The following is an 8466-nucleotide window of genomic DNA, read 5'->3' as shown; positions in this document are numbered from 1 at the left end:
AACCATCCGGTTCCCAAGTGGCCACTCTACCTCTGCCGCCTCTTCCTCACTTTATACAAATTCTATGAATTAAGGCTCTGTTCCATTTTGTGTAGCACATTAGATTGTCAAACCTTTTAATTCCCCCCCCCCCCCCCCCCCCCCCCCATAACTCTGAGAGTGTACAAATGGAACCATTAGTTCATTTCATGTTCCATTTGTACACTCTCAGAGTTACACACCCATGCATTTGGAACCCCCTCAAGGAGCCATGAGGGTCCCTGGACCACACTTTGAGACCCCCTGGTGTAGCATGAGTGGTTACAGTGAACCAGCATGCACAATATCAGCACCCTGGCTCTGTTTGACCAGAGCAGAACAGAACATTAAGACCTGTGAAGGAAGTAGAGGTCCAATGTATTTCTAGTATCATAGTATGTCTGCTGTGCATAGAGCCTATTCTATGAATTTACGGTACCTGACTGTTGTAGCTGTACTGTTATTGGCATTACCCACTTAGTTATTATATACAGCCATTTATGATGATTCAAAAAACATCTTGTGTCCTCTGCCATGTTTCAAACTTGGGGATCAGATACTTTTGATGTTTTCGTGTGTGAGGCTGTAGTATGATCACGTAATAAGGCATTCATTTAAAAAAAGAAAAGTTAAAGGTATATTCAGTGATTTCGCTTCATTCAAATATCACTTATTTTGTATTTGTATTTGGATAATCCTCCCTACTATAGAGTATGCTGACCATATAAGGAGTTCCTCCCTGTCCCCAGTGAGCCCCTGGGGTCAAAAAACCCTAGTTTCAGTTTTGGTGGCGGGTGGCAAAGCCTTCATCCAATCAGGATGAGAGGGGCCTTCCTCCAATCATGTGTGGGGGCGGGCCATGGTGCACATGCTGTTGCACTTCCCCCCACTGTAGAGCGTGTGCATGTGCACATTTTGTTACCGGGGCGGACTGGGTGGTTTTCCAAATCATCCAAATCACTGAATGCTCCTTTAAAATATGGAGATAAAAGGTTTCTACCCAACGTCAACGAAATGGAGATACAAGGTTTCTGAGTAGGAATTTTCCTACTCCATGTTGAAAGGAGAACTTTGTGAGAACGTTGTGTTCACGTCGAGTGTTTTGAGTCCTTGTTCTCACCCATAAACCTCACAGGCTACTCGACTAGATCTGGTGAGGAGATAAGCCAAAATGTCAACATGTTCTCATGCGCTTCAGTGTCAAATGCAACACACGCTTGGCAGTGTGATGACACTAAAAGCTAACCAAAATTTGTCTCGAATTTACCGAAAAAGCTTGGTGAAGGGTTTGGCAGGCTGTCCTTCAGGAAGTTCGGCTGTGACTCATAGTGGGCTCTCATGGCGGAACGTGAAATTATGGAAATAAATCTTTGCTGTCGCATGGAAACCTTGTATGTTCACAAACGTATGTCCGAAAAAAGAATAACCTGTTACAAATGGATCCAATGTAGATAGAATGTTTTAGTCACAAGCTCTTGTTAACTCACCCGGTGACAATTGTGCCTATTTTCATATGTATCTCCATGCTGACATCTTTTCACGCCTTGTTTAATATAAATTGATTACCGTTCACAACTGTGTCCTGCACGCGCTCATAAGACACAGTTTTTAGGATCGTAATATCTCTGATTCGTCTTTTTGGGTTAAAACAAGCTTGATTTGGGCTCATTTCCATAAACAATATGATCCTCGCTTTATACACAAAGTATGTTTTGGGTGGATTAAATTACTTTTACTTCCTGACTCGCAGTTTCCGGCCAAATGGGCTTTCAAACTAAAGGTGTCCGTCATTTAAAATGAATGGACGGAGCTCTGAGCAACCCAACAGATGGTGGTAAATGAGGTAATACTCCATCGTTTATAAAACTCACAGACACATGCTTAACCAATTTCACTTTCAAGACTAAAAATAAATAAATGGCTAAAACAATCCACAAGCTCAAAACGTGTCACTTCATGCCATGTTTCGAACTTGTGGATCAGCTACTTTGGATGTGTTCGTGTGAGGCTGTAGTATGATCACGTAAGGCATTCATTTAACCCATTCTGGGCGGGAACGATTCTACAAATGCCGTCTAAATCCTGACAGTTTTCTGAAAAACCCTATGTTTCTGTCAGTCGTTCTTCGATTTTTCAAAAATAGCAGACCTACAAGCTCGTAGCGCGCCACTTGGTGGCGCGCTATGAGCTTGTAGATCTGCTATTTTTCAATAGCTAAAGCATAACATAATGCTAACACCAAAAGGGGTTCCCGCCCAAAATGGGTTAAATAAAGTTAAAATATGGAGATAAAAGGTTTCTACCCAACGTCAACGATATGGAGATATACAAGGTTTCTGACCACCAAAAAAATAACACGGCAAAAAAATAAAAAAATAAAACCTCATTTTTGCTTTTTGAGCAGCGCGGCGGTGCGTCCATTCGTGATTGGCCCGGGCATGACCTGCGCGAGGCTAACCGCTATCTTCAACACATCTGTGCCTAGTTAAATGAAGGTTGTATTTTAGGCCTATTATAGTCGAGGAGACAACGTTCCTCTCAACTGCCACTTTCTGACCACTCACCCCTGTGTGACTCACGCAGTGTGGTCAAGTCGCCATGGAGACTGCGGGGGCCCAAACGAAACCGGGGCTTCCTGAGACGGCGTTTTCTCGTGTTTTTTGGGGGAAGTTGGCTCCATGCGGCATTGTAACCTACATGTTATTTTTAGCTCCACCAGTGCCTAAGACGGAATGCCCACAGCGTGTGTTGATTCAGGATGTGAACTGGGTGACTTTGTAGCTCGGACTCGCGCACGCACACACGCATGCACAAATGCACGCACGCATGCACGCACACACGCACGCACGGATGCACGCACGCACGCACGCGCATCCATATGCATGCCCACATGTACACACACGCAGCACACAAACGTACAAACAAACATTTTTAAGACGAAACGTTTATGAATGTGATTTTTATTATTTCTTGGTATTTCTAACCCTAAGCCTAAAGCTGAAAAACAGCAGATCTACAAGCTTGTAGATCGGCTGTTTCTCGGTGCACGACACTATGTACGGTATAAATCATAACCTCTAAATGTATTCATTCATTCAAACCTTTATTTATTCTCGAAAGACATTGAGGTCAACCTCATTTGCAGTGTCGTCGAGACACAACATTTCAAAGCAATAAACTAAAACAGAACAGTACAGCAACATTTCCTCATGGCGTGATCATGCACAGTGGCGTGCACAGATAGACACTAGGGGGTGCTAGAGCACCCCCTGCCCTTTTGGCAATGTGCCCTTTTGGAGAAAAAAAAATAGTTTTTTTGTACAGTGTACACTGTACAGTATGTGGACCATGGTGACATTGATCAATTCTTGATAAAAAGCTTCTAATATATTATTTAGTCCCCACAATCTATAAATCCCACACTATTAAGGCAACCGGCCGGTTCCACGCGCTGCACAAGGTGCCCTTTTTTCACTTGAGCACCTGCCCCTCTAAATGTCTGTGCACGCCACTGATCATGCACGCAGGTTTAAAAACAGTTGCAGACACTTGGGGGTAAGTCTGCAATCAAAGGTTTAAATTGACCCTGTGTTATGGGAGAACAGATCTTTAATTTAAGCTGTAGGTCATTCCACGTGGTTGGGGCACTAAAACAAAAGGCTGTTTTCCCCAACTCTGTGTTTACATTTGGGAAATATCTAATATTAATCCTATCCCCGACCTGAAAACCTTTCCTAATAGTAAACGCATCTCAATTTATTTATTTATTAATTTATTAACATATAAAACTTTTCTTAAAGGACCAGGAAAATGGTCTTCACAATTGTCTGTTTCTCATACTCTATACTATACTTGTGGGGACACCACAAGTTTAGCAGTCACTACAGTCTTTTTCTCTCTCTCTCTCTCTCTCTCTCTCTCTATCTCTCTCTCTCTCTCTCTCTCTCTCTCTCTCTCTCTCTCTCTCTCTCTCTCTCTCTCCCCCCCCCCCCCCCCACTAAGCCCTCCTCTCCTCTCCATGTGACAGGCAGTAATAAAGGTCTGACAGGCAGGGAGCGTGAAGGTCATGGTTATTAGACGGTCGAGGCACCGAGAGCCACAGCTGGGCCAGACAGGCAGACAGACAGACAGGCAGGCAGACAGGCAGGCATGATCAGGCAGAGAGGCAGGCAGGCAGACAGACAGACAGGCACAATCAGGCAGGCAGGCAGGCTGGCAGGCAGGCAGGCAGGCAGGCAGGCAGGCAGACAGACAGACAGACAGACAGACAGACAGACAGGCCTCCTCTGTAGCAGAAGTGATGTTGTGTGAAGGCATTGTGGAAGGGGGGTAGGAGGGGGGGGGGGGTCTGGCCACCTGGGCTGGCAAAGGGAACACCCTTTTTTGTGATGATGTAAAGGTGTGAGTAAATGGATCTGAAGTGGCCTGCTTGTGGGTAAATGTGAGTGCGTGCATGAGTGACTTATTATTGTGAGGGCCAAATATCCCAACGTGTAAAGCATTTGAGAGATGGACATTGTGATGATCATTATTTCCTGGCCCTCACAATGGTTGTTATATGGTTAAACAATATTGAGTTATGCATGTATAGTAATACTTGCATAACTCATAAAGATCAGTGTGTGTGTGTGTGTGCATGCGTGCTCGCATGTGTGTTCACCCACTCTGCCCCAGAGGCATTCACACCTGCTGCTCCCCAGTTCACCCTGGTTGAGTCACACACACACACACACACACACACACACACACACACACACACACACACACACACACACACACACACACACACACACACACACACACACACACACACACACACAGAAAGACTTCAATCCCTTTTTGATGAGATGGCAGCCTTTGCACCCTGGATGTGTGGATCTAGTCTGACTCTTGTGAAGTGTCGGTCCAGCTGACACTATGCCATGCTATGAAGATCTGCCTCTTTAATAGAGAGTATGCACATGCATGACCATCAAGACACACCCCCCTCATCTAGACTGAGTGGCAAAACATTGAGCAGCATGGAGTGTTGGAGTTTGGAAGCGCTCGTTGGAAATCACTCAACCGGTCCTGCGTACCACCTGTTTCTAAATGTCACATAATGCAGGAGGCAGCAAAATGTTGTGTTATTGAAAACAGGCACTTCCAAACTCTGACACTTAGAAAAATAATCAAATGCAGGGCATTTCTTGACAGAAAGTATAGCTCATAACGTTTCTATGGTGGATTTTTATGAAACAAAAACTTTGCAGATAGAAAGAGGATAATTCAAGCTTTTCGTACAGCTGCAATGTTGGTGCGTTTAACATTGTTTAATGCAATCAGACAGGACCTTTCTGTTTGGATGGATGGGCTGTCAAGGCCAGAAAGTAGTTTGTTGCCACTCAGTGGGTGTTGCCGCATAACTTCCAGGTACGATGATGTCATGTGCATACCCTCTATAGCCTCATTTGCACATTGTACCAACTTTTGCGTCCAACATGAGAATGTTGCCCATTTTGGGCAGGAACCCCTTTTGGTGTTAGCATTATGTTATGCTTTAGCTATTGAAAAATAGCAGATCTACAAGCTCATATCGCGCTATGAACTTGTAGGTCTGCTATTTTTGAAAAATCGAAGAACCACTGACATAGAAACATAGCTTTTTCAGAAAACTGTCAGGATGTAGAAGGCATTTTTAGAATCTGATCTCAGGTCAAAATGGGTTAAATTGGGCTTCACTCAGTCCTTGGTTGTGTTCCTGCAGCGTTCCAGCTTGTTGGGTGGTTGCAATGATGGTAATCATGAATTTACACTCATCCTTCCAGTAAGAACTGCTGTGCAGGAATACAGGTGAATGCCTGGAACAAATACCTCAATCTGTCATCCGAGTACATGAGATTTCCATTTCTGCAAAAAAAAACAAAAAAACATCACACACGATAATGGCTGCTGATGAGGAGGAATTGTCATTCCGCTTGTTTGCTTTATCCCTGCTGGCGTTCTTGACCTTATCAATACTCCGGAGGCCGTTTTTAAAACGGAACATAATAAAACCTACTTTGTCGCAAATTCGTCAAAATAACAGGTCACGGCCGCAGCCCTTCTTGCTGTTCGGGTCTTTCTGCAAAGACATGTATTCATTGTTTTATCAGCAAGCAATAACAATAGCCATAACGTCCCAGGCAGCCCCGCGTACAGTATAAGTGGTTCTCGCTCGGGGAGAGAAAGGGCCTTGAGAATCAAACAGAAAATGTAATAAGTAGTGACGGTTTGTCTTAAGACCTCGCTCTCTCTCTCTTTTTCCTGCAGAAATATTGTCTTTGGGCGAAGTCCAGCAGTTTCTCCTTGGCCTCTGCCAAACTCTGGGCTAGTCCAAAAAAACCTCAACTATTCTCAAGTGGGCTTAGTGCTGTTTTGGAAAAACAGCGCCAGCTAGAACTACACACCGTCAAGCCCTGAGTGCTGATTGAACTCGGAGAGGGTTAGCAATGCAAACGGAACCAAGCGGACCCGTGATGGGTCTGTTTGGTTCCGTTTTGCTACCCTCTTGTAGTACAATTTAATAGTCGTTGCCTTGCCGTGTATACACGCTAGTAGCTCAGTATCCGTAGTAATGCATTCAGCAGAATTCGGAGAATAAGCCCAACTGTTCTCCACTCCCCCCTACACACAAATAAGAGAGACACACACTCACACACTCTCTCTCACTCACACACACACACACGCACGCACACACACACACACACACACACACACACACACACACACACACACACACACACACACACACACACACACACACACACACACACACAAAGCCCCCCGAAAAAACTCATCTACCCCGTAGGATGAACTCTCATTCCACCTCATTTGCATCGATATGAAATTCGGGGACAGAGCTAGAAGTGGCTACAAGGAGGGGGTGTAGCAGGGATGGAGGGATAGAACCACGGGGTCACGTATAGCCGGGCTATAAAGGGAACGCCGCCCGCTTACACGCCGCCTCCGTCGGCGTTGCTAAGAAAAGGATTGCGGCGCGGCTAGCGTGCGTCTGAAACAACCCCGGCGCTCTAGACTGTGGCTCTCATTGTGTCTGCTATCTGTTGGGCCACAATGGGCCGTCTCTCTCTGAAGGGATGGTGTCAGGAGTTCAGCCTTTATCGTTGCGACCCGCGTTTGACCTCACGGGAGAGAGAGAGAGAGAGAGAGAGAGAGAGAGAGAGAGAGAGAGACGAGAGCTTGAAGACACAGAGCGAGGGTGGGGGGGAGACAGAGAAGCAGGGTTTGTGTGTGTGTGCGTGTGCGTGTGTGTGTGCGTGTGCGTGTGCGTGCGTAGACACACACATAGAGGACCCAGGCGTTGCTATTAGGTACATCACTCAGGAGAAGCTAAGGAAACAGCACACGCACACACACACACACACACACACACACACAACGTCTCTCTTTCTTTCTCTCTCTGTCTCAGACAGACAGACAGACAGACAGACAGACAGACAGACAGACAGACAGACAGACAGACAGACAGACAGACAGACAGACAGACAGTGCTGTGACAACAGATGTGTGTAGGCTGTCAGGTGTGATGTGCAGATAAAGAGTTTAAGTCAACATGGACAGCATCGCGGTGACGGGCAGCGAGCTGGGATGTGACAGACAGCCATGTTTATTGTTCCCTGGCTGGGGTGGGGGGTGGGGGGGGGGTGGGGGGGTCTGTCATGAGGAGTGACGGGGGTCTCATCGTCTACAGCTGCAGAGCAGGAGAGCCCGTTTGACCCCGTGTGACAGAGGGCAAAAGGTCAAATGACAGCCATCCATCTTGAGTATAAAGATGTGGACATATACAATCCATATGTAACTACATCAATGTTCTATTAATTACCATTTTCACTTCATCGGATAATCTTTTAATAAAAATAATTAAAAAAAAATCAAACTTCATTAATAAAGCACATTTAAAAAACGTCTGTCGTCCACCACCAGTGCTGTACGGGTCAAAAAATGAAACAAGGCAATCAAATTCCAGCAGTACAATCAGATACCATCAAATACAGTATTGATGTGGAAAAATCTTTATAGTTTCATTGAGTAAAAGATTTGTATAACCATTCAGTTACCATGTAACCATGCAGGCCCTATTTTATACTTTAATCTGCTCATTTAGCAGATCTACAATATCAGATCACAATTATGACGTGTTGTGATCATCATTGTGCACCTACTATTTTAGGTATAAAAATAAACAAGAAAAAAAAAGGAGAAAAGTATTTCTTTCTCCCAAAATGTATTATTCTTTATAAAATGTTATTATTGTCCCATTACATTATACAAAAACAATAATTGATTAGCTTGATTAACTGTTGCAACCGTCTCTTACTGTATATGTAACAGCCCACATCCACCCCATGAAGGGAAAACACGCACTCACGCACGCACGCACGCACGCACACTGTTTGCATCATCATC

At 44.9% G+C, this 8466-nt stretch overlaps 1 protein-coding gene across 1 annotated transcript in view; it reads left to right on the top strand.

Annotated features, from left to right (window-relative positions):
• The window catches only part of kcnq1.2 (potassium voltage-gated channel, KQT-like subfamily, member 1.2), a gene marked incomplete at its 5' end in the record, with an annotated part of 360645 nt that overhangs the window by 128423 nt on the left and 223756 nt on the right, over window positions 1-8466 (top strand). The gene's annotated exons all lie outside the window — the stretch shown is intronic.

This window comes from Electrona antarctica (assembly GCF_951216825.1).
Source record: "Electrona antarctica genome assembly, chromosome: 5".
In the NCBI taxonomy this organism is placed as follows: domain Eukaryota; kingdom Metazoa; phylum Chordata; class Actinopteri; order Myctophiformes; family Myctophidae; genus Electrona; species Electrona antarctica.
The sequence above is the reverse complement of the archived record's forward strand: the minus strand, read 5'-3'. Positions and strand labels throughout refer to the sequence as shown.